The sequence below is a fragment of the Neoarius graeffei genome, chromosome 4 (genome assembly GCF_027579695.1).
Source record: "Neoarius graeffei isolate fNeoGra1 chromosome 4, fNeoGra1.pri, whole genome shotgun sequence".
NCBI lineage: Eukaryota > Metazoa > Chordata > Actinopteri > Siluriformes > Ariidae > Neoarius > Neoarius graeffei.
The window spans coordinates 84,882,398-84,910,038 of NC_083572.1; the positions used below are offsets into that span (position 1 = coordinate 84,882,398).

Below are 27,641 nucleotides of genomic sequence, written 5' to 3' on the forward strand. Positions count from 1 at the left end.
TTCTGTGGCTTGTGGCAATAATATAGAATTGTACATGATCAAAGTTGATTTTAGCTTGGGTTTTACATTATCAGAAAGAAAGACTGACATATTAAGGCGAAGGGAACAATTGTTGCAACAAATCGGTTCAACTTATTCACATCTGTAAAATACAGGCCTAGGTGATATCTCTGGGAGTGGTTTTGATGTATTACATGTTGCTTTATTTTTGCATGGTGAGGTTGACATTTACATGGAATTGCCCATTAATCAGTTCGTTATTATGCATAATCGTTTGTGCAATAATCGCTAATTCGTAGGCACTTGTAAGGTGCTTCAGATAATCGCAGAATAATAATGAAAACGGATTTTAAAAAAATCTTTGATGGAAGGAGTTTCCCGTGTCAGTACTTTGTAACAGTCAGTAGTAAAGCAGTTCCTGATGCACAGTTTGCAGAAACAAGGATGCTGTGTTCTGCATTTAACCTGCAACAAGCCAGATTTTTTTTATTAGCTCGGAGAAAACACTTGAAGGAATGACCACTATAATGTGAGCAATAGCAGGAACTAACTTGTTGCATGGTTCCACAATATTAAATGTAATTATAAATTGATAAAAGGATAGTATTAACAAATTACTGTAGTATAAGAGGAATAATATCCCATCTCATTATCTCTAGCCGCTTTATCCTGTTCTACAGGGTCGCAGGCGAGCTGGAGCCTATCCCAGCTGACTACGGGCGAAAGGCGGGGTACACCCTGGACAAGTCGCCAGGTCATCACAGGGCTGACACACAGACACAGACAACCATTCACACTCACATTCACACCTACAGTCAATTTAGAGTCACCAGTTAACCTAACCTGCATGTCTTTGGACTGTGGGGGAAACCGGAGCACCCGGAGGAAACCCACGCGGACACGGGGAGAACATGCAAACTCCACACAGAAAGGCCCTCACCGGCCACGGGGCTCGAACCCGGACCTTCTTGCTGTGAGGCGACAGTGCTAACCACTACACCACCGTGCCGCCCAGAGGAATAATACAGCCTACTGCTGAAAAATAATCAACCTTGGCGTACTTTGAATTGGGATACGCCACACCAGAGGGGAACCGTCAGGGCCTTCTAGGCCTTCGGAGAAGGACCAAACATATCAGCATTTCAAATGTTATATTTAATTTCTTTCATTCTTGGTTGGGTTTTTTTAAAAATATAATTTCATTATAATTATCCTCTTCTAATTTGGCCTCACTTTCTATCAAATTTGCTTCAGAAATGAAAGCGTTACTGTCCTGAAAACATTAAAACAGAGTTATCCAATGAGATTGATTGTTTGTTTGTTGTCTCTAGGCTGAGAAGAGTTTAGAGCTGGCTCACTCATTGGTTAGGACTTCATTGCTGGGACAGAAGGCCGTGGCAGTGTATGTTTATATAGGAAGTGACAGATGAATTAACCAATCAGGTTTTGATTTATAGTGGGAGGGACCAAAAATGTATCGCCCTCGGCCTTCTTGAAGGCCAGCGCGAGCTTAACCACAAGCCGACGCCATCAGCGCAGCAGTGACGTCACCTTCCAGCCGGTGTAGCGTTCATCAGTAGTGTTAGCAAATGCTAATAAAGCAGTCAAGCCAGTGCTATCGAGAGCAAGTAGCACAGGCTACAGGCTTCCTGTCTCCGGACTCTTCTTCCACGCACATGTAGCAATGTCATAATTTCATATGAATAAAGTTTTGGGGTTGTTTTGCGAACTTCCCCAAATCCCTCTCCTGTAAAACATGTTAATTTGTTGGGTTCCATTAACGGTTCCACTACTGCTTCTGATGGGGCGATAATTAGCGTAACACACCTGTGGGCATTATCGTGCTTGGGAAGTCTGGAAAGGGGTAAGCTGGCTTCGTGAATCCTGCATGGACAATATTTGTTAAAACAGTAAGTTTTTTTTATTTTTCTCAAGATATGATGTTTTATTTTTTGATGTAAGAATGTTTTGACACACATCTGCTGTTTGTATCGGATCAAATATGTAAATTAGCATCGTAAAATTGCGTGTGAAACATTGAGTGTTTATCCTAGTAGCCGTTTGGCTGGGTGCTAACTGGTGCATTATGTTGTCGGGATGCCTAAACTCTTTCTCCTGTCTCCGTGTGTTACTTTCACGTTTCAATTCGTTGTTTTCCAGAATACACACTGACATATCAACTCTTCGCCTCCTCTGCGTCATCTATTAGCTACACAGAGACTTTTAGTTATTATTAGAGTAACTGACTGGTTATAGTCGGTTACACACACTCGCCCTAGTATTTTTATCTCAGATTTAAGTATTCATTTCCCTGTGTAATTTACTTAGTTACTTTTAAAATCGGGCGGCACGGTGGTGTAGTGGTTAGCGCTGTCACCTCACAGCAAGAAGGTCCGGGTTCGAGCCCCGTGGCCGGCGAGGGCCTTTCTGTGCGGAGTTTGCATGTTCTCCCCGTGTCCGCGTGGGTTTCCTCCGGGTGCTCCGGTTTCCCCCACAGTCCAAAGACATGCAGGTTAGGTTAACTGGTGACTCTAAATTGACCGTAGGTGTGAATGTGAGTGTGAATGGTTGTCTGTGTCTATGTGTCAGCCCTGTGATGACCTGGCGACTTGTCCAGGGTGTACCCCGCCTTTCGCCCGTAGTCAGCTGGGATAGGCTCCAGCTTGCCTGCGACCCTGTAGAACAGGATAAAGCGGCTAGAGATAATGAGATGAGATGAGACTTTTAAAATCTACATCGACAACTACACACAGCGGAGCGACCTGGCACCCTGCCGCTAATCCCTTGCAAAATCCTTTTTTTTTGGTGTGTCTGGCTAAGTTTTTGCGCTGAAGTCCCAGCTCTAATAGTAACGGTTCGCCACTGCGTCACACCACTTTGTCATTGTTTATTTTCCGATAACAACGCTCCGCATTGCATTTTATTCCTTGAAAATTTAAAATGGACTGCTAGTACGTGTCAGCTGTGCTTTTTGTAAATAGCACTGTTAGCAGGCAAAAACCCAAGAGGTACCTTATCTAGTCATGAATGCTTTTGAGGAAATCTGCAGAAATTGGTCACATCGCTTGTCGGGAACATTAACTATAAAAAGGCTCATTTGGGATTCGCTGTAACGACCAGACAGAGAGGATATCAAAGTTGGGTTTAGCTCTAAGCACTCCACAGGGTCTGGAGGAGTGTCTGGCACACATCAATCCAGACAGGAATTGGGAAGTGAGGGGGAGCTGCTGCACAACAACTGGCTTTATTGATCCTTGCTAAATAATATTTCCCCACACAACCTCCGAGAGTCCCTTCTGGCACAGAAAGTGATGCTAACCGTTCTGACTGGTGGAGCAGTTCCCCATCCTTTTTCCTCTCCTCACTCATCTCTTTTTCTTCGCATTATTGCTTAATTTGGTATCTCTTAATCAAAGTTGGGTTTTTTTTTTCCTCCTTAACAAATTACAAAGAGTAAAATAAACGCATGCGTTTCCAGAAGTAAATGCCATAAAAATGCATATGAAGGAGGAAATAATATCTTCTTCTCACACAACAGTGTCTAATTTATGACCACGTGCGTATACCCACACCCACATACAATCACTTTGATTCCCTGCCAGGGATTCTAATCCAACATGTATCAGATTGAAGTCAGGGACTTGTTTAGAGCATTAAGAAGAAAGGAGGCGGCCCACAGAGACCCTGGAGGATTGAATCAAACAGCAGATCAGGATAATCAAACAGCCGTCTCTCCCACTCCCTGCTGCGTAGCCCGCTGCACACACCCACAGAAGGCCAACCACACGGGCAGCAATACGAGTCAGTGTGCCAGAGGCGATGCTAGCTGAAAGACATCCGGATTAATGTCACGTAAAACTGGATTTATGATGGTGTGCATTTTCAGAGAGCGTTTACAAAGAATACTGTCACGTGCAAACTGACGAGGAGGACTAAAATATGACTAAGATCAGAGTTTCTACCTAACCTATAGCATAGACCAAGGCTTTTCAAAAAGTGTGGGGCACGCCTCCCCTAGGGGGCGCCAGAGTTCTTCGGGGGGGGGGGGGGGCGCAACGTGAGGAAACATAAGCCAGAATAAGTTACTCTTGCGGACATTTAGCAAACTTCAGCTAGCCTTTGCCAGAGACAAAATGGATCGATTTTTAGTACCTAAAGCTACAGTGAGTGAGGAGACAGAGTCTGGGCCAAGCAAAAAACCAGAGCCTCCAGGATTTCACGATGTTGCGATTCAACCAATCCCCACGAATTCAGGGCGGTGTTGCAATTATATCCAATCACCGCAACCTTCCCGCAAATTTGACCAATCGTTGGCGTCGTCTTGAGGTGACGTCGACAAACTACCTTCCGCCTTACTTCCGTGTATACGTTCAAGAGAAGCAGCATGCGATGTGCGAGACAATGTTTATATAGGCTTAAATTCTGTTACTGAAAGTGTGTTATGTTTACAGTGAAGGACTGTGTGCACTTTACATTTATTTTTTTACTTAATACAAGAAATTAATGGATGCCAACATTTTTGCCAAAATGGTATTTTATTTTCCATTGTTTAGGCAGCTTCAGCATCATACTGTGAGATTCTGTTCAAATTGTTTTTTTTTCTTCTATGAAGCCTGAGCCATTTATTTTATTAGTTTATAATTATTGTTTAATTTAGTCTTCAGGAGAGACTGCCTGCACACAGTACTAGTATTAATAGGTTTTTTTTCTTACATGAAAGCTGAGGCATTTATATTATATTTTAAGGTAACTTCATGTTGTGCTGTGAGGTTCTCTGCACTTTAACTTTTGACCCAACAGGTGCATTTGGATAAGTAAAGCCTATTTTTCTGCATTTTTGTAATCCTGGTAATCTTTTATATTGGTAAAGTTGTTTATAGGACCATTTCTCAGTGTCTGTTTTTTTAATCAATGGTTTTTCAGTAATAACTTAATATTTAACATATATCACTCAATTTTAATCACAAAAAGAGAAAATCGCAACAGTTTCTCGCAACTTTCACTTCCTCCCGCAATGTAATCGCAACAAAAACCTAAAAAACACCGCAACTTTCATCGCAATTTTTTGGAAAAAACCCCCGCAACATCAGACATTTTAGCCCGCAACAATCACAAAAAAGGCCCGCGGAATCCTGGGGGGACTGAAAAAAGAAGGAAGTATGACCACGATTATTTAAAGTTTGGATTTTCATGGACTGGATCTGAAGATGCTCCACTGCCACAGTGTGTTGTCTGCCAAGAGGTGCTAGCTAACGATGCTATGAGATGTTTAAAATGTGTAAAACAAGATGTTTTAAAAAGAAAAGCACAGATGTTTAAAATGTGTAAAAAAGGATGTTTTAAAAAGCACAGATGTTTAAAATGTGTAAAAGAAAAAAATAATGTGTACAACAACCATTTTTTTTTAAAATACGAATGGAACATTAAGTATAGCGACAACAAAAATTGTAAGGGGGGCGCTGTTGTTTATTTGCTCTCTGAGGGGAGGCTGACTCTCCCACACTTTGAAAACCCCTGGCATAGACCAATCAGGTTTAATTCTGACATATCCAGTTGAGATTCCTTTCCGTGTTTGGCTTTACAGATGATCTGATTCCACTGTGTTCATCTATTCCAAAAAGATATGCTGGTATAATAACATCCATATGCAGGCACATGTGACGGACGCAGTAACATAATTAGCAGCAGCTAGGCTTAATCTTATCAAGGGACAACCACAACAACATGGCTTCCCAGCAAACAGGAAGTGAGAAGAACCATGAAAATAAACTACACAGTCTGGAACTGCAGAATAGGAGGAAGACAGAAATGCTTAATAATCGTGTTGTTTTGTAGTGTACATGACATAGTAGTCTGTAGCATTAGTAAAACCACTGAGAGGAAAAAAAACCCAAAAACTACAAACATGGGAGGTACAAAATACACTCAGTTTAGGATTGAAATTAATATTGAATCTTTTGAAAAAGTTAGATGTGCATGTCTACATTACATAGACCCTCATGTACCCACACAGCACAGCTGTAATGTACCGTAACATTATCCTCTGCTCTGTTTACTGATGGTATCTTTTGCACACAGTCTGTAGAGCTGATTTCAGATAAGTACCATGCAGTACGGCTGAGACACTAACGCCCAGTCCCATGGGTTTGTGAGGCACTTTCCATTAAAATAAGATAGACATCACCAGTGGAGGCTCATCCATAGGGGAAGGTGTGTAAGAGGCCCAGCATGTAGATCAACCAATACAAATGTTAATCTTAATTCAAAACGCCATACATTTTAAATTCCACAGAAATGATAATGAGCTGGGGCGGCGCGGTGGTGTAGTGGTTAGCACTGTCGTCTCACAGCAAGAAGGTCCGGGTTCGAGCCCTGTGGCCGGCGAGGGCTTTTCTGTGTGGAGTTTGCATGTTCTGTCCGCGTGGGTTTCCTCCGGGTGCTCCGGTTTCCCCCACAGTCCAAAGACATGCAGGTTAGGTTAACTGGTGACTCTAAATTGACCGTAGGTGTGAATGTGAGTGTGAATGGTTGTCTGTGTCTATGTGTCAGCCCTGTGATGACCTGGCGACTTGTCCAGGGTGTACCCCGCCTTTCGCCCGTAGTCAGCTGGGATAGGCTCCAGCTTGCCTGCGACCCTGTAGGACAGGATAAAGCGGCGAGAGATAATGAGATGAGATGATAATGAGCTGAGTTGGCTTCGTAATTATTGTTGCACCTAGTGGTCGAAATAGGAACTGCAACAAACGGTAATAAAGGTCCACTGGGACAGTAATCATACTGGCCCATGCTTCCTCTCTCACTCACATTCTAACACACACACACACGTATGTTATTTACCAGCTGGGAGGTCCGTATCGTCCAATACCATGACCGAGGTCTTGAAAGTACTGACCGAGGCCCTCTAGGCCGAGGTCACGGTATTTCACAATACGGACCGACCTTAAGCTGGTAAATAATATACTTATTATTTTCTTTACCAAATTCTAACAGAAAACGAGAGCGCCCGAAAGGGAAAGCCGAGCCGAGCCGCCATTTTGAATCCTCATTCACGGCTGTAATGCAAATTGCTTCCTCCTCGGTATACAAGTGCACTTCCATGGCAGGAAAAAAAACTACATTTTGCCACCTATGTAGTCCCCTATTTATACAAAATTGAGTCATTCAGGATTCAGCCATGTTTTTGCTCGGTGTTAGCAACAGTTAGAGGTTTTTAGCTTTCTCCTGAAATGTTTTCTTTTATTTCTTCTTCCTCAGGGTAGTAAAACTCGCTTTCGCTGTGAAGACTGTCGTTATCGCTATCCAATGGATAGCATGGATAGTATCCATGCTGTAAAATTAATGCTATTTTCCTGAGAAATGCTGGCAAAAATTTAAGATTTTTGATAATCTTATAAATAAATCTTATAAAAGAAGATAAACTTTGACAAAAAATGCTACTATGTTTGTTGTTGTGAACGAGTGAGTCGCCAGAGGTCCATAACCGGGGTCCGTAACTGGGGTCCGTATTGTAGGATACAGACCCGCTCGCCAGCCAATCAGAGTGCAGGATTTGATGGAAACTGGACTGTGAAAAAAAAAATATATTATTTACCAGCTGGGAGGTCAGTCTGTATCGTGAAATACCGTGACCTCGGTCTTGAAAATACTGACCGAGGCCTTGCCGTTTACGGGCCACAAGGACTTCTCTTGACTTGTTGAACTTGTTGGACATGAACAAGTTGCACAGCAACATGTTTAGTTCTTCGCCAGATATGTCTTCCACCTTTTGACCTTCATTTAGGTTTCGACAGAACTTCCCAAAGACAGTGAGGTCCATAGGTTGTCTTTTTTGTTGCATTTTCTGCCCTTTGCTCCTCAATAAACTGCTGGATTTGCTCGGCGTTAGCAACAGTTACAGGTTTTCGGCTTTCTCCTGAAATGTTTTCTTTTATTTCGTCTTCGCCAGGGTAGTAAAACTCGCTTTCGCTGTGAACGCTGTCATTATCGCTATCCATGCTGTAAAATTAATGCTACCATACTGAGAAATGTGAAAATAAATGTTGACAAAAAATTGCTTCTATGTTTGTTGTTGTTGTGAACGAGCGAGTCGCCAAAGGTCCGTAACCGGGGTCCGTATCGTAGGACTCCGGACCGCTCGCGAGCCAATCAGAGCACACGATTTGATGGAAACCGGACAGTGAAAAAAATAAATATATATAACTTTTTTTTTTTTAGAAGATATTACTGTACACGGTCACGTGAAGATATGAAGTTCAACTTTGAGTGAGCACCACAAACGAGTGATATATTTTTCAATACGAGAAGATAAACTTCATATCTTCACGCCACCGTGTAATGTTCTTTATATTATATGGACACATCCACAAAAAAATACACAAATTAATCAAAAGAATTTTAATTTTGAACCAGTTCACCATTTTGACAATGCGCGCCTAGTCAGCAGGAAAACACTGGGAGTGACGTTATCAGCGTAAAATATCAAATCATTATGCATACGGGCCATGTTTTCCATGGAATAAAAACATTTATTCTCTTCCCTTCTATTGGGTTAATTGATGGCATGTGATATTATCATCATATCGTTTATCCTACGTGTATTACACCACTCTCCCCAATGGAGAATGAGCGTGTGATATCGTTACAATATTGCACGTTGTCAAGACAACACGACATCACACATCGGAACACATGTGAAGACCCAATGACAAAACTTTTCTGCTGCGCATGTGCACAATCATTTCTTTGTCTGCCGGGAAAGAGAAAAGACAAGGATAATCCAATGCTACTGCTAGGATTAAGCACTAAATACATGAACTAAAAACTGAAACCGAAGACGCGCTGAACACCCGAAAGGCTACCAAAACTTCATTAAATATTCTTCACGCATATTTACAGGAGAAAAACATACCAACAGACATCGAAAAACTGGAAAAGAGACACGTCGGAGATGTAAAACATCCGTGCTAGCGAGTGACTGTGACAGTTTGCAAACAAATATGGCTGCAAAGTTTGCTTCGTTAAACGTGGAAGATTTTGAGAGAATTTTGGCTGCCAGGCAGGCACGTGCACACATAGGGCTTTAGGGGTGCTTGAGCCCCTGCCCTTTTTGCCTCGAATGAAATGTTGCCCTTTTAAAATAATAATAATCCTAATAATAAATAATACAGTCCTGTTAGAAGTTTAAAACAATGGCGGTACAAAAACTCCACGACAATGTACCAATTTTCTTGTAATACGGGGTCGTTGTGTGCGTTGAGCCTGCCGCTTCTCTGTCCATTGCTGCTCCGCTCGAGTGCGGCCAGAGAGAGGGGGCGCGCGGACGTGAGTGAGAGGGAAGAAGCCGCTGCGCTGCCACAATGATAACAGAGGAGACGTGACAGTCAGTGCGTTTACATGCACATCCAAATCGAGCTACTGTCGGTAATCGAGCTGAGGGTCCCAGCAGGGGTGCCAGAGAAATCCAATCCTACATGCACACAAGGAAATCGAGCTATTGTGTGAGGTACATTGTGCACCCGAGCCACAGGTGGCGCTACACGCCCCATCGTGTTGGTACACTTCCGGTTGTCGTCACGAAGAAGAGCTATTCAAGCGTATAAACAAAGTTATCAGTTCCGTGTTCACAAGAAGAACGACGACGAGGACAGCAACATCGAGAGAGAGAAGATGGACAACAACGAAGCAGCTCAGCACTTGTTGAACCGCTTGTGGTCTCGTCACTCCCGGAAGGGGCAGTGCTGAAGTACGTAGCTCGACTACGTAGCTCGATAGGGTTTACATGCACTAAGTAGCTCGGCTACAATCGCATAATCTAGGTCGCGTAGCTCGATTACGAGAAACCCAGTTCGGTTCGATTTCAGCCGAGCTAAAGTGTTTCCATGGCTTTTAGAACTTCGATTTCAGTTGAGCTACGGCAGAAATTCGATTTTCTCTATGTGCATGTAAACGCACTGATTGAGGCAGCTTGAACATGAGTTATGGTCTAACAGTTCGCCCTTTCAAACTGTATGTATATGACATTTGGGCGTTTGTAGGGCTACTGACATTTGTGCGAGTAATTTAAGTCTCTGTAGTTTAATAATCTGCTTGTTAACTGACGTGACCTGACCTGTTACTGTTCACAATCGATTGCCTCGGCCGTGCTTCGGTGAACATGCAAGTATCATATATTGTCGGGAAGCTTACATTCTCCTCTTGTGTATATATAACTAGTCGTCGACCTCTTCCACAACGTGCTCAAATCAAATGTGGGTTATGTTTCAGAAAAAAACAAAAGCTTGTGAAAAATGTACTCAGAAGCCTATGCAAAGAAGAGAGGCTCTCTGATCTCCTTCTCCTCTCGATTGAGAAAGACATACCCATAAATCACAATGAGGTCATTAATATCTACAGGGACATGGCCCCCAGAAGGTTACTGCTTTAAGGCCCCTGGAATGTTAGGCTTCTACCTTATGAAAGGAAGGACTGATTTTTATCATTTTGTCCATTAGGCTATTTACTTATTTGTTCAAAGTTCAGGTTTCACTGTTCAATGTTAAATCTTTAACAATAAAAAAGCCTAATAATGCACCAGTGTTTTATTGCTTTGCATGTCTTCCAAGCCTGTGATAATGTGAGTGACAATTTTGCTGACACAAAAGAAATGGCAATTGCACATCACTTTCACCAGCACAGGACACACAGCTAAGTACTTACCTTCCTATTAGTACGTTAATTTTAATTCTACATTTCCATATTTTGGAAAGGACCGGGAAAAAAAAAATCATGCACTTGCTGCCCTTTTTCTGACTTTGAGCCCCTGTCCCTCTATAATCCTGTGCATGTCCCTGCTGCCAGGTCGCTCTGTTGTGTGTAGTTGTCGATGTTGATTTTAAAAGTAACTAAGTAAATTACACAGGGAAAATAATAACAATAATGATCATATTCGGCTTGACTGCGCTAGCATTGGCCTGCACTAACACTACACCAGCTATAAGCTAACTGGACTGCCATGCTAACAGTACTGAGTCGAGGGTAAGCTCGCGTTGGCCTTCGCTAACGGTAATGCTGAAAGCTACACCAGCTAGACCAGGGGTGGGCAATTATTTTTTCCATGGGGCCACACGAGAAACAGAAAATTTTGTGGAGGGCCGGACCAAAAGGCTGAACTAAATTCTGCACAATATTAATTATATTTCTTTATATAAAGCAATAAATATCATTGTTTTTACAAGCTGCTAAGACTGGTAAGAGTACGGAAAAAACGAGGTTGCCTTACAAAAAATGTCATTTATTCAATCAAATTTCCCAAAACAATGGTTAACAAAATATGAACATTTGTACCATTTTTTTCAGTCACATTCACCCCAAAACACAATAAAGACATCACAATATTGTCTTTCTACTCCAAATATCAAGCAAGATACATTATATTATAATAATGATGCCCACATTTGTAGTCTAATCATCTCGTTTGGTGTTTTTCAGTTTTTCGGATCTGCTCTCCGCAAACTAAACACACAGCTTTATCTCTGACTTCAGTAAATAAATACTTAGCAGTCCATGTTTTGTTGAAAGTCCTGCATTCAGCATCTACCTTTCTTCTTTTTGTGGACATTTTGGGGGCTAAAGTCTTCTTGTGACCTGCTCGCAACAACGTCGATTTGGTGTAGGTATCAGATCTACAGATCGGCTCGGGCTCCGGTGCCTGCTGGTGACATCACACTATGTGATTGGCTGGACCGTTTGAAGGATGACGTACAAGTTTGTGGTTGGTCTGGACAAATTACGGAAGTAGTTATCGCGGGATTAGGTTTCGTGGGATTTCATGTCATGTTCATGTCGCACGCATTGCGTTTTTGTTGAACACAACTTCAAAATAAAAGCAATGCACATTCAGTCCATGCATGAGGTAAAATTAGAAAATACGTTTATTTTGTAATTTCTAATTAACCTTAGGCGGGCCGGTCAGAATGAACCAAAGGGCCGGATGCGGCCCGCGGGCCGTAAAATGCCCACGTCTGAGCTAGACAGTAACTGGATTGCTGTGCTAACAGCACTGAGCAGGGCAGGAATTTCATGAGGGCCACGAGGGCCATGGTCCTCGTGCCGGCCCCGGCCCCGTGGGGGGCGAAAGGGGGCGTCGCCCCCTCATGGCTACAGCCCCGCCCCCTCAACAGAGACTCAGATCACTTAATTGTTTTCTTATGAAAATATAATGTATTATAGACGTATTAATAATTTGCATTTTCAAATACGAAATATTAAGTGGTTGCACATTGCACAAAAATACATTTCACATAAATCACTACTAAAACTGGCACGGTAGAACAAATCTGATTGGTTGTTATGACACAAGTGCACTCTGTCTGCAATATCCTATATGCAGTCAGTTTACGGGAGTAGTCTTTCCCCCACCGAATTAAACGAATTCAATCACAATATTGTGAATCCATTTTCCTTCTTTGTAGGCTAAGTTTATCTCCGTTTATGTTGGTGTATGTGTTCATATATGGTCCGCTTTGTGCGCAAGAATGTGTGTCGTTGACGTCACCCCCCATGCAGCGGGGGTGAAAATTCATCACTTCAGAGTGTTTTGTCCCCTACACGCCTAAACCGGGATCGCGGATTAAGTGGTTAGCGTTGACTCGGTGCGAGTCAGGAAGGCTATTACTGGTGCAGCCGTGGGGTCTGTTGATTTTTTTTAAATTATGATTTTGGCCGCCAAGCCAAGTACCATTGACTTGCATTGACGTTTTGTTTTCATGCCGCAGAGCTATTTGTATGTATTAAATTTAAAGGACTTGCCTGCAGGTTTGTGTGTGTTGTTTAATGTTTGGCATCTTTCCGGTTGTACCGCGTGTCTGTGAGAAAATTGGAGGGGAGGGTTAACAGGTGGGCACGGGGGTTGATAAAGCGCAACTGCCCTGGTAATATGTCACATGATTTTCCCGGACTAAAGCAACCTTCGGGGCCGTGGTTTTGTGGTTGGCGCAGTTAATTGTTTGAAACACGTTGTCAGACCGCCATCACTACTACACACTATATGAAAAATATTTGCCCCCTTGCGATTTCTAATTGCCCCCTTAGTAAACTGTTCCTGGCGCCGGGCCTGCCTCGTGCCCTCTCAATTTGGCCTTGTGCCCTTGGAAAAAAATATCTGCCGTAAGGCCACAGTGGCCTTGATGCCCTGCGGTTTTGTAGTCTGCCTCGTAACTGCCAATAGGCTTTAACATCACCTGCGTCTATTGAGAAAAAAATGTCTTTTGATGACATTCTGGATTCTTATTGGGCAACTCATCAGCGGTGGATCGGACTCAAGCCTGGCGTGAACCGCTCCAACGTGCTATAATGACACCAGTCTATCACCAGCCAACCAGGAGACTTAATCAAACGCATCCCCCGCCCACTTGTGTCCGAGTCTGAGACGTTGAATTTTCACAGGAGGGAAGAAGTTGACTGAGGTAAGACTGTGTGATAAATTAATGAACAAATAAGATAGGAATTTCAACATATAGGGCTTAAGTTTGTTACCGTTAAATAAGCATTGCTTGTACAGTAACGTTATGTTGTTACAACGTTGACCCACTTTTAACGTGCCGAGTACCGACTGTAGCCGCTAACAAATGCTAATTAGCTTGCTGTCAAGTTTTTCCTTTGTCGAGCTTTAAGCGCAAGGTCATGGATGTTACTACTGCTTGTTCCTGCCGTAATATGATACGTGATATGTGCTGTTGTCTGGTCATAGCCACTTTTTTAATCTATGCAGTTAGCATTGTTTTGTTATGAGTATTGTATGTTTCTTTTTGCTGTTTAACCGAAGTGTAACTGCTGCCATCTTGACGAGATCACCATCGCAAGAGATTTTATCTCATTGCTAAAAACAGAAAAATGCAGGCACATTGTCCAAGGAGCATGCAAAGTGCAAAGACCTTAAATTGCTCTGTGTAAATTAGAAAATGGCGCCACTTCCTCTGTAGCCGTCAACGGACAAGCACAGACTTGTCTTGAGTTTTGAGCCAATCACAACAGGGCAGCACTGTGGCCTGAGGTAAAACATGATAGTTGAAGTTTGTTTAAATTACAAAAATGAGTACACCCAATGACTGTCTCTTCATATACTCATACTGTTTAAGTAATGCAATAAAACTAATCTTTCAAAGTGGTGTTTACTCAAACTGTTTGCATAGAATGTTAAGAAACCTTTATTCGTCACATGCACACTTCAAGCACAGTGAAATTCATCCTCTGCATTTAAGCCATCTGAAGCAGTGAACACACGCGCGCGCACATACCCAGAGCAGTGGGCAGCCCAGAGCGCCCGGGGAGCAGTCAGAGGTTCGGTACCTTGCTGAAGGGCACCTCAGCCCAAGGCCGCCGCACATCAACCTAACTGCATGTCTTTGGATTGTGGGGGAAACCGGAGCACACGGAGGAAACCCATGCAGACACGGGGAGAACATGCAAACTCCACACAGAAAGGCCCTCGCCGGCCACTGGGCTCGAACCCGGAACCTTCTTGCTGTGAGGCGACCGTGCTAACCACTACACCACCGTGCCGAATGAACTTTCAGATCTTGAGACAGGGCGGCACGGTGGTGTAGTGGTTAGCGCTGTCGCCTCACAGCAAGAAGGTCCTGGGTTCGAGCCCCGGGGCCGGCGAGGGCCTTTCTGTGCGGAGTTTGCATGTTCTCCCCGTGTCCCCGTGGGTTTCCTCCGGGTGCTCCGGTTTCCCCCACAGTCCAAAGACATGCAGGTTAGGTTAACTGGTGACTCTAAATTGAGCGTAGGTGTGAATGTGAGTGTGAATGGTTGTCTGTGTCTATGTGTCAGCCCTGTGATGACCTGGCGACTTGTCCAGGGTGTACCCCGCCTTTCGCCCATAGTCAGCTGGGATAGGCTCCAGCTTGCCTGCGACCCTGTAGAACAGGATAAAGCGGCTACAGATAATGAGATGAGATGAGATCTTGAGACATGAAAGTGCTATTTTAAAAAATAAAAGGTCAGAAATGTTTTCTTTGTCGTCTATTTAGTTCATTTTATTTCCTCAATAATTTTCCTTGATTGAGAAATCGGTCTGGGCTCTTATGGGTTAATCAGTAGCCTGCGTGCTAGTATATGTTCCATTTACAGTCAAACATTTTGATGGACTCCAGGCTCAATTTTGATTAATCAAAAATCTGCGTAGTAGTACAGTCTGAAGATGCTCTTGCACACTCCGTGTCAATTGAACAAAAATTATGGGAGGATATAGGTTTAATAAGTTTTACAATTTTTGAAGTGAGTGATGGATTAAGTTTAGATGTGTTCGATATTTTCTTATCTTCAGACATAATAGTGTAGGAGATGTTTCTTTACCTGCTTGATAGTTTCGACTGAGACTCCAATCTTCCTCGGAAGAGTCATTAGTCCTTAAATTAAATTCATTATAGACGTGAACTTAAAATCATTGTTTTATTTTATGGCCTTGGTGCCCTGGCTTTTGGCCTTCGTGCCCTCAAAAAATTGAGGGCACAAAAGGCCAAATGGCCTTGCCCCTAAAATGACGAAATTCCAGGCCTGGCACTGAGTCACAGGTAAGCTCGCGCTGGCCTTGCTAACGCTAATGTTGAATGCTACACTAGCTAGAAGGTAACTGGACTGCCATGCTAACAGCACCGAGTCACAGGTAAGCTCACGTTGGCCTCGCTAATGCTGAATGTTACACTAGCTAGACGGTAACTGGACTGCCACGCTAACAGCACAGAGTCACAGGTAAGCTCACGTTGGCCTCGCTAATGCTAAAATGTTACAGTAGCTAGACGGTAACTGGACTGCCACGCTAACAGCACCGAGTCACAGGTAAGCTCACGTTGGCCTCGCTAATGCTAATGCTGAATGTTACACTAGCTAAACGGTAACTGGACTGTCATGCTAACAGCACCGAGTCACAGGTAAGCTCACGTTGGCCTCGCTAATGCTGAATGTTACACTAGCTAGAAGGTAACTGGACTGCCACGCTAACAGCACCGAGTCACAGGTAAGCTCACGTTGGCCTCGCTAATGCTAATGCTGAATGTTACACTAGCTAGAAGGTAACTGGACTGCCATGCTAACAGCACCGAGTCACAGGTAAGCTCATGTTGGCCTCGCTAATGCTAATGCTGAATGTTACACTAGCTAGACGGTAACTGGACTGCCACGCTAACAGCACCGAGTCACAGGTAAGCTCACGTTGGCCTCGCTAATGCTAATGTTGAATGTTACACTAGCTAGATGGTAACTGGACTGCCACGCTAACAGCACAGAGTCACAGGTAAGCTCACGTTGGCCTCGTTAATGCTAATGCTGAATGTTACACTAGCTAGACGGTAACTGGACTGCCACGCTAACAGCACCGAGTCACAGGTAAGCTCACGTTGGCCTTCAAGAATGCTGCTATGAAAAGAGTGTGTATGTATAATAATAATAATAATATTGGCTGGCTTTCTTTCGTGATATAATCAGATATATTCCATTCAGCTACTTGTTTTTGACTCGTTCAATATCATGCTAGCTGAATGGAATATATCTGATATACCACTCAACGCCAGCCAATATTATTTAAATATGTTACTCAGATCCGCGATGTATTTCGTAAGAAAAATACGAGTTTTTCAACGTGAGAAGTTAAACTTCATATCCTCAAGCCAACGCGTGATTTTCTTTTTAATTATACAGACACATTCATATAATTTCCACAAAAAATATTTTTGAGGGAAAAAAAAATAGTTCTATTAAATGTTTTTCGCATCTTGTATTGTTTGTGTGGGACATTTTCAATCATCATGTAATGTTTATTTTCTACCATAATTTTTTGTTTATTTTACAAAGGGTGCCAGTATTTCTGAAAACCACAGTATAAACATGCTTCATCATTTCTGTAGCACCTGACATACAAACCGCATCACCTCCCACATAATGACTCATGCTAAAAATGACTAACGGCAGAGTGAAGCCAGAAGATAAAACCCTGAGCATTTCACTTCCATCTCACGGCCACTTATTCACACTTCTAACATTCTGACAGCAAACGCGGGTGCTGCTAATACAGTATGTCCAATGAGCTTTAAACATTTACACAGCACTAACTAGATGACTGCACATACTGAAAAGACATTCTGCAGGAGTTCTCGCTCAGCGAGTGTGATACAGTCCGTGCCCTAAAGTGGGTCAGGGGAAGAGAAGCTCGGCTCGTTGGCATGGCAATGCAGGCAAATGCATAGAAAAATTTTAGGATGAGCAGAACAGCGATTAAAAGATAGTAAAAGATAAAACCTTTACATTAGATCGAAGCTATTGAGAATTTACATAACATTTTAAAGGGCTGATGACACGAACATGACTCTATGCAATTTCTTAAATAAACTATACAACATGGCAAACGTTAGATTTCTGTTATAATTACGTGAAAAGAAGCTGTTACGCGAATATCCAACTTTTAATTGCACAGCGCAAGAAAACTGGGTCCGTGGCTCGCGGCCATGCTGTGACGTCAGCGGAAGAACACGCTGCGGTTCACTGGCTGTTCTACTCTGGTTCTACTCAATGGAAATGGCGCATGAAAACGCCGGTGAACGCTCTAGTGCTAGCTCTTCCTCTTTTGGGAGTCTAGAATTGTGTTGATCTCTTCCGAATAGAATCTATGATAGCCTACCCTCTTTACCCTTTGCCTCTCGTTGCTAGGCGGCAGTTACATGAAAGCCGCAAGCTTTCACAAGCAAATACATGACCGATATCACACCGACTTTATGATTACATTTATGATTGTCATGTAGAATCTATAGCTCTACGTACCTTTATCTTATGTCGTTTCACAGCACATGTTCTGACAGGAGGACTGTCTTTGGATCCGGCATAGCTACTAGTAGACCCCCTCCGGAATACTGGCAGTGTTGCCAGATTGGGAGGTTTCCCGCCCAGTTGGGCGGTTTCAAGTGCATTTTGGTGGGTTTTGAACATATTTTGGGCTGGAAAACTTCAGCAGTATCTGATGCAGCGCGCTTAGCCAGGTCCTGTGAGGAAACGCCAAAGGGCGGGCGAATGGCAAAAAAGCCACAAGCAGAAATGCACCTGCGAGTTTGAGCGGTTGGTGGCGCTAGAGAGTTTGAGGAAGTGAGCTGAAACTTGCTGAGAAGAACCTTGAGTGTGTCAAGAAACAGTGTGCCAAGTTTCAGACGAGTGTGTGGAGTTTTTCAAGAAACTCCATAAAAATGAATGGGAAGTAGCGGGTGTTTTCAACAGATACTGCTGACGTTTTCCAGCCCAAAATATGTTCAAAACCCACCAAAATGCACTTGAAACCACTCAACTGGGCGGGAAACCTCCCAATCTGGCAACACTGTGTAGGCACTGCTGATGGTAGTAACACACGTTTGTGCTGAACTGCACACCCAAGAGATTCTTTTAAGCTGGGAAGGGTGTCAAAACAATCCAAATCGAAGTGTTCAGAGCACAGGACGGATGTTGGTGAGGGCTCCCACTTGTCACGAGTGCGCCTGACTTGCTTCACCCACTTCACATGCAGCTCGGGATCTCTGGGAAACTTGAATAAACTTACCCCATCCTTGTGGGTTTTGGAGCAAAAGCCGGCAACACAACGCGAAGGCATAATAACTCTCTCTCTCTCTCTCTCTATATATATATATATATATATATATATAAAATAATGTATAGTAATGTCTAATAAAAATACTAATAATGATAAACTGAACACCTGTCGCATCAACAACAAACTGGTAAGTTAGGAGGAAGGTTCTTTCGCTGACGTCATATAGCTCCTCCTCCTCATTCGTCTCCTGGGTGCTGCAGCCCTGTCAAATTTGCCCAAATAGCCGCGTTTTTTATCATAACTTGTAAAATAGGCGCCTTCGTGAATTAATATATGGATCATCGGGAATTACTTTTTATGTTATAAAACATCGCCAAAGATGTCAAAAACGTGTCATCAGCACTTTAAGTCCATGAACAAAAAAAAAAGAAAAAAAAATACTGTCTGGAATCTGCAGCTTTATAACCAGAATACTTTTTAAATGATCCATTTTGTGAATTATTCACAAGAAACCAAAACTAATATCCACTCTTCATTTACGCCATCCTTCCTCTTCACTTGCAATCTATATATCCTTACTTCCCCAATCCTCTTTCCATTTCAGATCAGATTTGCTTCTTACTAGCAAACCCGGAATTTATTTTTTAATGTCAGAAAATATATAGTTCTTCACGAAGGACCCACAGTTTTTACTGCACACGTTTCAAAAAAGATAAATATCCAATTATGCATGTACCTGGCGGCACAGTGGTGTAATGGTTAGCACTGTTGCCTCACAGCAAGAAGGTCCAGGTTCGAGCCCCGTGGCCAGTGAGGGCCTTTCTCTGCGGAGTTTGCATGTTCTCCCCGTGTCCGCGTGGGTTTCCTCCGGGTGCTCCGGTTTCCCCCACAGTCCAAAGACATGCAGGTTAGGTTAACTGGTGACTCTAAATTGAGCGTAGGTGTGAATGTGAGTGTGAATGGTTGTGTGTCTCTATGTGTCAGCCCTGTGATGACCTGGCAAATTGTCCAGGGTGTACCCCGCCTCTCGCCCGTAGTCAAGTGATGTACAGTCGCTGATTCCGGGTTATCGGCTGCGAGTAAACAAGCAGTGGTCTGTGGGTCAAGATTTGAGGTGAAAGGAGGTGTTAAAGAAGCAAAATATAGCTAGCAACTTTGATGAAATGGATGTTAATAGTTATCTATTCAAACCAGAAAGGGAGGAGGCTTGTGAGGACAGGGAGTCATCACATTCTAATGATTCGGAAGAGGAAACTGCCGCAAGAAATGTGCGTGACGGTAGATCCAAAATGGCTACCACTCCATGGTGGAGATGCGGGCAGTGCTCTGTTGTGAGAACTGACATGGAGTCCTACTGTTGTCAAGAACATGAACTCATTGCAGACCGCTTTGACGGCTGCATTACGTCCACCCCGAATCTGCACGAGTACGTCCTTCACTAACCGTCCCTGGAAATGACCTTCATAGACGGCATGCCCTCGGGGACCAGCACCTGAAGGGGAGCTGATGAACAGGTAAGTTCCCAGTCAAGTACATGAACATGAACTTGATTGGGAATGGTGGCACGGTGGTGTAGTGGTTAGCACGGTCGCCTCACAGCAAGAAGGTTCCGGGTTCGAACCCAGCGGCTGGCGAGGGCCTTTCTGTGTGGAGTTTGCATGTTCTCCCCGTGTCTGCGTGGGTTTCCTCCGGGTGCTCCGGTTTCCCTCGCAGTCCAAAGACATACGGTTAGGTTAACGTGGGGTGGCCTTGGGCTGAGGTGCCCTTGAGCAAGGTACCTGACCCCTGACTGCTCCCCGGGCGCTCTAGTATGGCTGCCCACTGCTCTGGGTGTGTGCGCGCGTGTTCACTGCTTCAGATGGGTTAAATGCAGAGGATGAATTTCACTGTGTTTGAAGTGTACTGAAGACAAATAAAGGTTTCTTCAGTTACTTCTTCAAAGTAACTTCAGAACACGGTGAATAAATACAGATCTAATACTTGTAATAGATCTTTATTTTATGGCACATACAGTGCCTTGAAAAAGTATTCATACCCCTTGAACTTTTTCACATTTTTCCACCTTACAACCACGAACTTAAAAGTTTTTTATTGAGATTTTATGTGATAGACCAACACAGAGTAGCACATAATTGTGAAGTGAAACGAAAATGATAAATGGTCTTCAAAATTTTAAACAAATAAAAATCTGAAAAATGTGGTGTGCATTAGTATTCAGCCCCCTGTTCTCGGATACCTCTAAATACAATCCAGTGCAATCAATTGCCTTCAGAAGTCATCTAATTAGTTAAAGAGTCCTACTGTGTGTAATTTACTCTCAGCATAAATACACTTGTTCTGTGAAGGCCTCAGTGGTTTGTTAGAGAACACTGAAGAACAAACAGCATCATGAAGACCAAAGAACTCACCAGACAGGTCAGGGATAAAGTTCTGGAGAAGTTTAAAGCAGGGTTAGGCTATAAAAAATATCCCAAGCTCTGAACATCTCAAGAAGCACTGTTCAATCCATCATTCAAAAATGGAAAAAGTATGGCACAACTGCAAACCTACCAAGACATGGCCGTCCACCTAAACTGACAGAGCGAGCAAGGAGAGCACTGGTCAGAGAAGCAGCCAAGAGGCCCATGATCACTCTGGAGGAGCTGCAGAAATCCACAGCTCAGGTGGGAGAATCTGTGCACAGGACAACTATAAGTCGTACACTCCACAAATCTGGCCTTTTTGGAAGAGTGGCAAGAAGAAAGCCATTGTTGAAAGACAGGCATAAGAAGCCATGTAGGGGACACAGCAAACATGTGGAAGAAGGTGCTTTGGTCAGATGAGACCAAAGTTGAACTTTTTGGCCTAAACGCAAAGCGCTATGTGTAGCGGAAAACTAACACTGCTCATCACCCTGCACACACCATCCCCACTGTGAAACATGGTGGTGGCAGCATCATGCTATGGGGATGCTTTTCTTCAGCAGGGACAGGGAAGCTGGTCAGAGTTGATGGGAAGATGGATGGAGCTAAATACAGGGCAATCCTGGAAGAAAACCTGTTGGAGGCTGCAAAAGACTTGAGACTGGGAAGGAGATTCACCTTCCAGCAAGACAATGACCCTAAACATACAGCCAGAGCTACAATGGAACGGTTTAGATAAAAAAATATTCATGTGTTAGAACGGCCCAGTCAAAGTCCAGACCTAAATCCCATTGAGCATCTGTGGCAAGACTTGAAAATTGCTGTTCACAGACACTCTCCATCCAATCTGGCTGAGCTTGAGCTATTTTGCAAAGAAGAATGGGCAAAAATTTCAGTGTCTAGATGTGCAAAGCTGGTAGAGACATACCACAAAAGACTTGCAGCTGTAATTGCAGCAAAAGGTGGCTCTACAAAGTATTGACGCAGGGGGGGCTGAATACTAATGCACACCACACTTTTCAGATTTTTGTTTAAAATTTTGAAGACCATTTATCATTTTCGTTTCACTTCACAATTATGTGCTACTCTGTGTTGGTCTATCACATAAAATCTCAATAAAAAACTTTTAGGTTCGTGGTTGTAAGGTGGAAAAATGTGAAAAAGTTCAAGGGGTATGAATACTTTTTCAAGGCACTGTATCTATTATTTCATGGCATTATGTGCAAGTAGATTTGCAATCGGACAAAACAACGACTGTGCGTCACTACAGTGAGCAGCCCGTGAAGGAGGCAACATGTCGCTGACCATGCCTGACTGACTTAAAACTTGCGCGTATTTGACAAGGGCCTATGACGAACGTTACATGACGGAACCACTGGTATCATACATGATCTTTTGAAATAGCTAGTAATTAAAATTCACTACAGGTACCCTTTAAGTTTGTAAAATTACTTAAAACAGCAATTATCAACTGATGGAGAATGGTCCAGATGCAGACCCAGCAAAATATCGGTGTGCATTTAGCTCAGCCCTCAAAAATACTGTCACAGAACTGATCAACAGATGGAAAACCTGGCGGTAGTTATGCAACTAACATTAACCACCATAGTTTCTGTAGCAGATCCTCTATTGTGGCTTGGTGCAGCCAATCTTGTCTCTGGTCTGATTAGAAAAGTGAAAATGTGGTTTGTCAGGAAAAAAAAAAAGTTGACGACAAGAAGAGAATGTTTAAAGACATTTCGACAGAGAAGTACGTTTCTGCGTCTCTGCTTCAAATATAAAACGGAACACTAGTTGTTCATGGTGCTAAAGTGGTAATGTAAAGTGCTTCTTTAGGTGGGTTTCCATTGCAGTTTTGTGCAAAATAGAAGTGATTTTAGTTCATCCGGCTGTAGGCCAAGCCAGATGAGGTCATGCGATCACGTGTCGTCCATCTGTTGTCGGTCCACAATTTACAAAATCACTACTCCTTCTACAGGATTGATTAAATTTCGAGCAAACTCACAAACAATGTTCACCAGGCGGATGTGCATAAAAGTTGTCAAGATGGTGGCACCAGCTGTCATATTTACGATTTTATGGGCGTCTGAAATTTTTGAGCAACTCGTCACATTAAACACTACTCTTCGTAAACTGCTAGGATGTTTTCACTAAAACTCATCCAGAAGACTCTAAAGACATATACCAACAAGAATTGCTCACCAGGTGGCGCCACCTACCATGGATCATCATTTTTGTCAACCTGGAACGACCATCACTGAACAGAGGTGGGGTCTATGACATCTATCAGCCACCTACAATGCACCAATCAGCATTCTGATTCTGATTCTATGATGATCCATGAGAGGATAAATACTTGATACTCCCTATTAAACAGACAGAACTGAGGATGCCTTTCGGACGAGAGGCGAAACGTCTTCAAGACTTTTCAAGCAAGTCCAGTTGCTCTCTTCTACCAACCACAGATTACTATGTACCTGGATGACTGAGTATCTTCACAGATATGTTTCTACGCACTTTGGGATGAGTTCCCTTCGACTGGTGTGGGAGTATGAGAGGACTTCCAGAAAACTGGCAGACATCTTAGACAGAGAGGATCATTCATTTTTGTCAACCTGGAACGACCATCACTGAACAGAGGTGGGGTCTATGACATCTATCAGCCACCTACAATGCAGCCATCAGCATTCTGATTCGGATTCCATGATGATCCATGAGAGGATAAATACTTGATACTCCCTATTAAACAGACAGAACTGAGGATGCCTTTCGGATGAGAGGCGAAACGTCTTCAAGACTTTTCAAGCAAGTCCAGTTGCTCTCTTCTACCAACCACAGATTACTATGTACCTGGATGACTATCTTCACAGATATGTTTCTATGCACTTTGGGATGAGTTCCCTTCGACTGGTGTGGGAGTATGAGAGGACTTCCAGAAAACTGGCAGACATCTTAGCCAGAGAGGATCGTTCATTTTTGTCAGCCTGGAATGACCATCACTGAACAGAGGTGGGGTCTATGACATCTATCAGCCACCTACAATGCAGCCATCAGCATTCTGATTCGGATTCTATGATGATCCATGAGAGGATAAATATTTGATACTCCCTATTAAACAGACAGAACTGAGGATGCCTTTCAGACGAGAGGCGAAACGTCTTCAAGACTTTTCAAGCAAGTCCAGTTGCTCTCTTCTACCAACCACAGATTACTACTGTTCGTAAACTGCTAGGATGTTTTCACTGAAACTCATCCAGAAGATTCTAAAGGCATGTTTCAACAAGAATTGTTCACCAGGTGGCGCCACCTGCCATGGATGCAGCTACACAGAGGTCATATGCAATTTCACAAAAATCGCTACTCCTCCTACAGGATTGATCGGATTTCAAACTCGCACACAACAACAGTGGCCAGTATGAGCTACAGCCTCAGTGAGGTGATTTTTTTTTTTTAGTTGACAAAAATCAATTGCGCCTGGTCCATGTTTCCATCGAGTGATGTTATGCAATTAAAGCTGGGTTTTCCTCCTCTTGTGACAGTCATTCCAATTAACATGGTGACGGATCTCCAAGACCTGATAAGTGTCGGCACGTTGATTTCAATTCCATCCATGTGACTTAAATGCGAAAAATGCGTTTCCATTTCAATTTTGCAAAATACTGTTTTGTCGATTTGTCTGAAAAAAACACCTCGTGTGAGCATATCAACCTTTTTGCTATATTTGAGGCTTTTTTTTTAATTTACGTGTTTCCACTACTTGTTTATTAATTCACAATTTCGAATTGTGCATTAAGCAAGTTAAAGAAAGCCTGCCTTATGAAATGAAAATCTATTCAAACTGATGTCTTATATATAGATTCAAACACCACTGTTTAAGCATTAAAAAGGGAACTATGGTCACCACTCAGTTATGTAATTTGCCGTTTGAGCTTTTCAAAGCAAGGGATTTTATGTAGCTCCATCCATCCATCTTCTACCGCTTATCCGGATCCGGGTCGCGGGGGTAACAGCCTAAACAGGGCAGCCCAGATTTCCCTCTCCCCGGCCACCTCCACCAGCTCTTCCGGGGGAATACCGAGGCGTTCCCAGGCCAGCCGAGAGATGTAATCTCTCCAGCGTGTCCTGGGTCTGCCCCGGGGTCTCCTCCCAGTGGGGCATGCCCAGAAAGCCTCCCTTGGGAGGCATCCAGGGGGCATCCTAACAAGGTGCCTGAACCACCTCAACTGACTCCTTTCAATATAGAGGAGCAGTGGTTCGACTCCGAGTCTCTCCCGAATGACCAAGCTTCTCACCCTGTCTCTAAGTTACAGCCTAGCCACCCTGCGGAAAACACTCATTTTCTACCGCTTGTATCCACGATCTCATTCTTTTGGTCACTACTTTATGTACATAGCTGGACCTTCAAATTTTTTGTTGAATACCCCGACTTAAAGCATGAAGATGACCAACTACAGTATAAACAATCCACTGTGATGTCTTTAACTATGAATAGTCATATGTAAGGAATCATTAACATTAGCAACTATGCTGCCTGTGCAATGTCATTCTTTATCCTAACCAAACACACATCACCAACTAGAACAGAGCAAAGCAGGAAAACAAAACGCACAGAAATCGCTCGGTTTCATGTATCACAGCATGGCCGAATTGCTGAGGCAGGAAATAAAGTTCAGGTGGAGAAAACCACAGCTATTACAGCAGGAACAGGAAGCAGCAGCTGCTTTATTTTTGCTGCTGTCTATCTCGCATTCTTCTCTGATCTGATGAAATGACTCCTGAATACCTCACAGTATTGACCTAATCCCAAAACTGGAACAGACGCTGTCTGGAGACCCAGTTTTAGTCTGCAAAGATAATGAAAGTTTAAGCAATCACATACACATAAGCACATGTTCAATTTAGCTGATTGATAAAATAGAACAGCTATTTAAAAAAAAAAAAAAGTGGCTCTTCAAGGATGCTTTAAGGCTTCGTTGGGTAAATAATGAAGCTTAGTTTCCCCAAATGGAAACTGCTTGGAACCATTTGTGATAAACACTCTTTCCATGACCCAGAAACACAAGTGAAGGACCTTTAAGAGTTCTAACTTTTTGGAAAAAAAATATTTGCAGAAAATTTCCAATAGAGGTCCTTGAAGTAAACTATGAGAACTGTTGTATGCATAAGCAGTTTTATTGATCCTTGACACACTGTTCCCAACACATTCACCCCATCAATACTGTATATCATGTCTAATAGCGGAGGGCCGTTACCACCCCAAAGTTGTAACAGGAGATCCTGAAGTGTTTTATTCCTTTTACTCAATCTTTTTATAGTTGCATTTAATGTTGTAGAATTTCTGTAAGGCAAGTTAGTTTTTATGAATTTAGTTTTTTCAGCTATACACCGTCATTCCCGTTCCAAAACTTACTAACCATTAACTCTAAATTGCCCCAAGTTGTTAAGGAGTGTGTACAGTGGTGCTTGAAAGTTTGTGAACCCTTTAGAATTTTCTATATTTCTGCATAAATATGACCTAAAACATCATCAGATTTTCACACAAGTCCTTAAAGTAGATAAAGAGAACCCAGTTAAACAAACGAGACAAAAATATTATACTTGGTCATTTATTTATTGAGGAAAATGATCCAATATTACATATCTGTGAGTGGCAAAAGTATGTGAACCTCTAGGATTAGCAGTTAATTTGAAGGTGAAATTAGAGTCGGGTGTTTTCAATCAATGGGATGACAATCAGGTGTGAGTGGGCACTCTGTTTTATTTAAAGAACAGGGATCTATCAAAGTCTGATCTTCACAACACATGTTTGGGGAAGTGTATCATGGCACGAATAAAGGAGATTTCTGAGGGCCTCAGAAAAAGCGTTGTTGATGCTCATCAGGCTGGAAAAGGTTACAAAACCATCTCTAAAGAGTTTGGACTCCACCAATCCACAGTCAGACAGATTGTGTACAAATGAAGGAAATTCAAAACCATTGTTACCCTCCCCAGGAGTGGTCGACCAACAAAGATCACTCCAAGAGCAAGGCGTGTAATAGTCGGCGAGGTCACAAAGGACCGCAGGGTAACTTCTAAGCAACTGAAGGCCTCTCTCACATTGACTAATGTTAATGTTCATGAGTCCACCATCAGGAGAACACTGAACAACAATGGGGTGCATGGCACGGTTGCAAGGAGAAAGCCACTGCTCTCCAAAAAGAACACTGCTGCTCATCTGCAGTTTGCTAAAGATCACATGGACAAGCCAGAAGGCTATTGGAAAAATGTTTTGTGGATAGATGAGACCAAAATAGAACTTTTTGGTTTAAATGAGAAGAGTTATGTTTGGAGAAAGGAAAACACTGCATTCCAGCATAAGAACCTTATCTCGTCTGTGAAATATGGTGGTGGTAGTATCATGGTTTGGGCCTGTTTTCCTGCATCTGGGCCAGAACAGCTTGCCATCATTGATGGAACAATGAATTCTGAATTATACCAAAGAATTCTAAAGGAAAATGTCAGGACATCTGTCCATGAACTGAATCTCAAGAGAAGATGGGTCATGCAGCAAGACAACGACACGAAGCACACAAGTCGTTCTACCAAAGAATGGTTAAAGAAGAATAAAATTAATGTTTTGGAATGGCCAAGTCCAAGTCCTGACCTTAATCCAATCAAAATGTTGTGGAAGGACCTGAGCAAGCAGTTCATGT

General features: G+C 42.9%; 1 protein-coding gene across 17 annotated transcripts in view; it reads right to left on the reverse strand.

Annotated features, from left to right (window-relative positions):
• Positions 1–27,641, reverse strand: part of sgip1a (SH3GL interacting endocytic adaptor 1a) — a 237,199-nt gene that overhangs the window by 68,507 nt on the left and 141,051 nt on the right. The gene's annotated exons all lie outside the window — the stretch shown is intronic.